This window comes from Rosa chinensis, chromosome 1 (assembly GCF_002994745.2).
Source record: "Rosa chinensis cultivar Old Blush chromosome 1, RchiOBHm-V2, whole genome shotgun sequence".
Taxonomy (NCBI): domain Eukaryota; kingdom Viridiplantae; phylum Streptophyta; class Magnoliopsida; order Rosales; family Rosaceae; genus Rosa; species Rosa chinensis.
The window spans coordinates 7,619,177-7,626,495 of NC_037088.1; the positions used below are offsets into that span (position 1 = coordinate 7,619,177).

At 39.8% G+C, this 7,319-nt stretch overlaps 1 pseudogene; it reads right to left on the reverse strand.

Annotated features, from left to right (window-relative positions):
• Nucleotides 1–245: 245 nt before the first annotated feature.
• On the reverse strand, nucleotides 246–6,083 carry LOC112199559 (annotated as a pseudogene).
• Between the last annotated feature and the right edge of the window lie 1,236 nt (nucleotides 6,084–7,319).

Sequence of the window (7,319 nt, forward strand, 5' to 3'; positions counted from 1 at the left end):
TGGCCACCTTTACATGATCTCATGGTCTTCCGTGTGAGATTTATTGTTTCCTGCTTGAGATCCTCTCGGCGAGATTCATGGCCTCCTGGGTGAGATTTATGGCCTCGTGGCCACATTTGCATGATCTTATTGCCTTCCCTATGAGATTCATTGCCTCCTCATCAAGATGTAAGGCCTCTTTTGCATGATCTCATGACCTACTTGGCATGATCGATCTCAAGACCTCCCTGTCGAGATTCATGATCTCATGGCCACCTTTTGCATGACCTCATCTTCCCAGCTAGATTCATTGCCTCCCAGTCAAAAATCATGGCCTCATGGCGACTTTTGCATGATCTCAAGGCCTTCCGTGCAAGATTCATTCTCTCGGTTGATAGGTAGAGCATTGGAGCAACATCATCACCATAAGTGAGAAGTATGCTGGGATTGAATAACAACTATTTGTTTCAAAGCAAGGTAATAACGCTACCCCTGATTTTCTCACACCACCAAATAAAGCTTCTCAAGTTCCTAATATGGTAAAGGAATTGCATTTTCTAAGATACAGTACCTAATTGAATAATTTTGCTTCAGAAATGCCAAATTTCATGCCTATATTAGCAAAATCAGAGCAATGCATAAATAAATTGACAAAATATGAAAAGGAAAAAAAAAAATAGAGAATACCTGAATATTATAGACCTTTCCAAGCAAGTCAGAGCCAGCAGCCATAAGCTGATTCTGCGCCCAATTGTCCCACTAATCACATAAGGGCACTTCCAGTGGCAACTGACACCCTGGCAGCCCCTCCAAAGGTCTAGGGTTTCAAAATTCCCAATTGAAAAAAAATTAGAAATTGAAAAAGAAAATAGAAATATAATTTCATAGCACTGGGATTCGAAGGCAGCTATGGCAATGCAGAAAACGATGATGCTTTGCTTTTCCTCCTCTGCGTTGTACAACAGTGCTTCAATTGAACTGTCCGGTCGATCTCCCGCCCTTACTATCTATCTCTAGTTTGTGCTTCGCGCTTACTCCAACTTTGATTTTATTGGACTTGTTACATTTTTACCATAAATTTGATTTAATTGAAATCTTCGACAACCTCTAGGTATAAACTTTTTCTTTTTTTTTAAAAGGTCATTGACGTAAAGCACCAAAATGAGACAAAGTTATCCCACTTACCCCAGCAACAGTTTTTTATTCTCACTTACCCATTTTATAATAAAATGACAATTTTACCCTTTGAATAATTAAGAAATTGCATCCACCCACTATTTTCTCTCTCTCCTCTCTCTCCACGCCGCCGGTTTCTCTGTCTTTCTCCCCTCTCTCTCTCACCGATCTCCACCTCCGGCACGGCCCTAAACCTGAACTCTGGCATCACAGATCCTTGCCGGAATGCTTCCCAGATCGTCCAGCATCACAGCTCCACCTCCAACATCGTAGCTCCACCTCCACGCCGATGCTCGCGAACTCTGTATCTCTGGAGAGATTCGGCACTCGACCTCAGGTGCTCGACGCAGGACCTCCGGCGCTTGACCTCTGGTGCTCGAACCTGCTCTCTGGCGCTCGACTCAGGCCGATGGCGGAGGAGAACGATAAACCAGGTGCCCAGAGATTTTCTCTGGGTGCCCGAATCAATTTATTTATTTCTTTCTTTCTTCCTTTTGTTTTTTTTTGGTAAAATGGGGGTAGAAGGCCCAGAATGAAAGAAAAATGAAAAAAAAAAAATTATATTGGGGCAATAGAGGCTTGTTAAAGGTCTATTGCAAATTTTAAGCCAATTTGATGATCGTTAAGGTATGGAACTTGATTAAATCAATGAACGAACATAATCTTTCCAACCTGAACTATTCGTGTTTATAATGGTAAATTGCAGTTTTTGATGCCTTAACGATAATCAATTTGACTGAAATTTTGCAGAAGTGATCTATACATTAGGACCTAAAAACAGAACGGTTAAGATGTGAATTTATGATAAAAAAGTGGTCAAAATAAAGAAATCTATTCCTTAGCTAAGGAACAAACCTCCGTTTCTGAGAACCCCATATATATATATATATATATATATATATATATCGATCTTCTGCAGCGTTTCAGGCCGCGACGGCGGTGCGAATCGGGCCGGATGGAGGCCAGAGGTATCCCAGACAGCTTCTGAGCAGCGATCGAGGTCAGAAGAGGATGAGGTTGCAGGTTTCTGGGCAACGACCTCACCTGCAACTGTAGGTTTCTGGGCATCGCTGCAACCATGTCGCCCGCGACTCCACCGACTGCAGACCGATCCGTCCGACCCCTGGCCTCCGCCGGCAAGCCCCACCCCTCCGTCGCACCCCTAGCCGAGCTGCAACGTCAATGTCCGCACTTTAGCAAAAGTGCGGACGTCCTATTTGGAACTACTCCGTGTGTGTGTGTGTGTATACAGGAACGATCTAGAGCAGATATACGCAACCCAAAAAAAGTGCGGACGTTCCTCCTCTAGCGGCGAGAAGGAGGCGATCGTTGCCCTGCGGGTGCCAGACGCACCCTCTAGACATCCCGGACGGCCTCGATCAATCGGTGAAGGCGAAGGTGATCTGAAACTCAACGGTGTGCGGCGAGCTTGTCGGAAATCATGGAAACTCATCGGGCTCGACTTCGAACCCTTCGTCGATGAGTCTAGTCGCTTCTGAACTACTCTAAGTCGTGGCCTGGTTCCGTCCGGCAACAACCAAGATATATACCGGGTGTTTTTGTTTTGGAGTATTTGTTTCCACATTAAATATTTTTCTCAATATTCTAGTTGGTTTTCCCTCCAACAGACATTTCTTATTGGGTGCGTCTATTTTCAGTTTTTCACCCTACTAAATACTTTGTTAACCCTATAACAAAAAAATTTCTTTAAAATCCCAAAATTGTCCTTAACAACAATTATTAACAGAAAACAATGAAAATGAGAAATCAATTTTTTTTTTAATTAAAACTTTACCCAACAGACATCCTAATTATTAATTATCATAACAACTTTCTATACCAAAAAAAAAAAATTATCATCTAAGCGTAGTAAAAAGAAACTAGTAGGCATGGGGTTGATAGTGTGCTAATTTTCTTTTTCTTTTTTCTTTTCCGATTTCACATTTTCAATGGTAATATCTTTTTTTCTTTTTAAAATTATTTGAGGGTGAAATTGGAAATTTCATATAAAAATTTTGGTAGGGTGGAAATAGCCTCACCCTTCTTTATTTATTTATGGGATCTTGAGTCTTCCAAGTTTGTTCGTTTTGGAATAATGTACGTATCCTTCCTAAACTTTAGAGTTGTCATTCTCTAAAGTCTAAACACTAATGTGTATATCATGTTTTTCAGAGCTTCGGGCCACGCATCTTCTAAGCCTGCTAAACATAATTGAGCTCGGCGCGTATAACCGCATGTTAGCAGTTATATAGGACCTATTTTGTTAGATGCCACACATCCGTTGTAGTCTAGTTGGTCAGGATACTCTGCTCTCTCCCGAAAGACCCGCGTTCAAGTCCCGGCTTGTGATAAGCTTATTGATAAATTACAATGCTCCATTCTATACCTTGCAGGGTGTTGTTGATCCTGGCTGCAAGCAAACAAGAACAACAATTATCAATGTTGTTATCTTCATGAACATACTTTTGCTCACCAAAAACTCAATTAGGCCAGATGATGAAATGGAATATATGATGAAGAATCATATTTCATAGCTTACCACACATGCATGGACATCGTTACATCCACATATGAGTTCTCCATTGAGAGTGTCTGTAGGTTGAAACGATCCCCCTTCTCCACTCCTCTACATCACAAAACCAACAGAAATGTAATTAATTCCAATTACATTGTCGATTTTCCAGTGGTTAATTACTAAACCAAGAGAAGAAGTATGTGCATTACCATGTAAAAATCAACCGCAACAAAATTTGCCCATCGGTTTCCAGTAGCACCATAGCAAGTGTTAAGCATGCTAACCAAATCCTCATAATTGAATTGACATGAGAGCTGCTTAATGGGAACTGACCCAAAATAGTTAACCAACACCAATGATTTAGTCTTGTCATTTAGAGGCGACGATTCAACTTTGTTTGAACAGCTTCCCGCTTTCATTCCATCATTTCCATCTGCAAAATTGTGTGCTCTCCAATAATTAAGAGACAAAAATAACACAACATTTCTGAAACAACGAAAAAAAAAATCCAATGTTGCTTAATTTAGTTGGTTCTTTGCACTGGTTTTCAACCATGTAGTTCCACTGGTATGCAATCCCTTCGGATTGTTCCTTCTCTTGTTTTGAAGTGAATACAAGTAGCCTTTGGTTCTTAGTGACCATATCGCTAACCAACGGCCAATCCTGACCACCTTTGGGCATGTTTGATACCGGAAACTAGTATTTCATCAATCCAGCAGCTTTGAAAACATTTGTCAATCCGTTTGGAGCTTCAACATAGTCCTCTAATATCAATGTCACAATTTCTCCTGGGTTTGCTGATAAAAATGCTTGGATTTCATTCAATGTATCTATAGCTGGCTCCTGCAATTTTGAGGTAATAGGCAACATATTTTGGCAACATCTGTAATGAAAAGAAGTGAAATAGGGAAGTTGGTTTGCTTACAAATGCAGTGTAGTCATGGCATTTTCCTTTGAAGGAATGGCACAACCAGACATCTCCTTTAAAATCGTAGGTATCGAGCATTAGGGCTCTAACTCCATTGTTAAGTTGTTGAGTGACAGTGTCTTCTTGATTCATGAAGGTAACATGAGGGACTCCGGTATGAGATGGCTCTCCTTCAATAGCAAAAGCATTGTGTGGGTTGTCAAAAATGCATATTTGTTGAATGGTAGAGAATTATTCTGTAGAACCACAAATAAGCAAATCTTACTTAAATCGCATTTGAGATTAGCAATGCTACTGGAAAAAAAGTACCAAGTTTGTGTAGCAAGTGATGAGGTGACATTCCATGTCTTCATATCTCACAAATCAATTTCAACAACGAAGTTAGATCGTATACACTATCATATCATTTGACAAACAAATTCTTATCTCTATTTGATAAATCATATAAAAGTACAAGTTCAACTCAAACGTCACCATGTGATGAAACAAAACAAGTGACTGCGAAATCCATAGTTTTTATTTTAAAGTTTAAGGACTATATAAACAAAAAAAAAAAAAACACATGTATTAACATTTGAATGCATTGATGCAATGACACATCACCTTAACCCATATATATTGGCCGGAGCCAATGAATAGTCTGTCCGAAGGTCTAACCTCACTGACCAGAAAGTCAGAAACTCTTCAATCAGGGTGGCCTAACAAAGATGCTTGTATGTGATTGACAATTCTACCCATATAGTGTTCACGATTTCAAAGGATAAGAGACTGAGAGAGTATCTTAGGTGTATGGCACGACAAACATGAGGTAGTTTAATTGTTAAACTTTATGCTTATAAAATCTAATTGGTAATTTTGACGTGTGAAAGAGTGAAATAGTGGCTCACCCAAGATTTTGAGTCCTACTGAAGTAACAGAGATGACTACGAGTCCATTTCCATCAAGGCCTATATGACGAGAAGTCGTTATGACTTATGACTCTAAGCCCTGACAGCAGTTAGCCCCTTTAAAATTACTGGTGGACACTTTCCCCGAAAAATTGCTGTTTCGTCATGGAGAGTTGGAAACTTCACATAGTAAAGTGCGTGACTCACTGATCGTCGTGTGTCTGTATCTGTGGAGAGAGAGAGAGAGAGAGAGAGAGGGTAACGTACCAAAAGCTGGAATTGGTTGGTGGTGGTTGATCTCACACATCTGGAGCCAGAAAACTCCAAAGGGCAACCGAAACAGTAAAGCCCCGCCTCACAATCTCCGTCCGTCGAGCACTGATCTAAGAGCTACGTACACCACATTCGAACCAAGTTATATCCTTCGAAAAATTATCATTACATATGATTGACACCAAGAAGAATAAGAAGATCGATTAGCTAGGGAGGCGCAAACCTTGCACTGTCCATCGGAGCAAGCTATGACGACACATGAAAACACAGCAAGAGCCATAACCAGAACTAGAACCAGAAGGAAGCCGTGCCGAGTCGTCTTCATGTTAGAAGGGAAATGACAGGGAGTGGCTGCTGGCCGGGTTTTGATTTTTGAAGCGGCCAATTAATTAACTTGGGTTTCTCAGTTTTTGATATGGCTGAGAAAACGAAGGAGCTAACCGTACTGGTCTGCAGATGTTCATTTGAAGTTGACAAATATAAAGTGCGAGCTAGCTAGAGAGAATCCATATAAAGTTTATGGATAGAAATGCTGTAAGCTAAAGGAGGAGTCAAAATTCAAATACATTGACAACAAAAGTGTCGAAGACGTTTGGAAGACGAAGGAGATGAAATTTTATGATTAAATTAGAATGTTAATTAATAGGTTTTGATTTTGGCCATGAGGGGTATTACCAAAAATCAAATGGAATCGTTACGGAACATTCATCGCTCCTATAGCACATCATTGTTTGTTTTTGATTTTTAAAGTAGGAATTGGATTCATGAATCCAAATTTTAGAGGATATGCAATTTATGAAGATGTCCTCTGTTTTTTTTTTTTTTTTTTCAAATAGGGCTGGTATATTCTCTTTAGCATTTGTAAATGGATAATCAAACCAACTCTTGCAATCAAACATGTATATAAGCAACTAGCAAAAGTCCCCGTGCGATGCTGCGGGATTTGTTATGGTTACCAATTTTGTATGTAAAGCTATGTTGATGTGAACAATTGGGACAATTACAATCACGCATATATGGTTAATAAAACCATTCAATTCTTAAGAAATAAAATAAAAAAGGACCAATTCAGGTATCATATTTAGTTGTTCACTACTTGAAGAAAAAGAAGAATAATCAAATGGTGCTTAAAATTGATTTGTCAATACGTCAACCAATCTAAAATTGAAATTAGCACCAAGTAAATAATTGTTTAGCTTTCTTTGGAGAATCTCGAATAACGCATATCAATCTTTGAAGTCTTCTTACCCACTTGAAGATCTCAGTTATCTGCAAGACCAAGAGAAAAGGCTGAATTATTACAGTGCTTTAAACTGTACATGTATACAAACAATTGGGACTTCATAGTCATACTACTATGTTACATTAAAGTGTACATGTTAACCTGTATTATAAAGTATTATACTATATTAGGGGTTGTCAACGGGCCGGGCCGGGCCCGGCCCATTCATAGCGGGCTTGGGCCGGGCAGGGCCGGGCCTTGCTATATTTTTAAATAATTGCGGGCCGGGCTTTATTAAAAATCAAAGGATCCAAGCCCGTCCATATAAAGCGGGCCTTG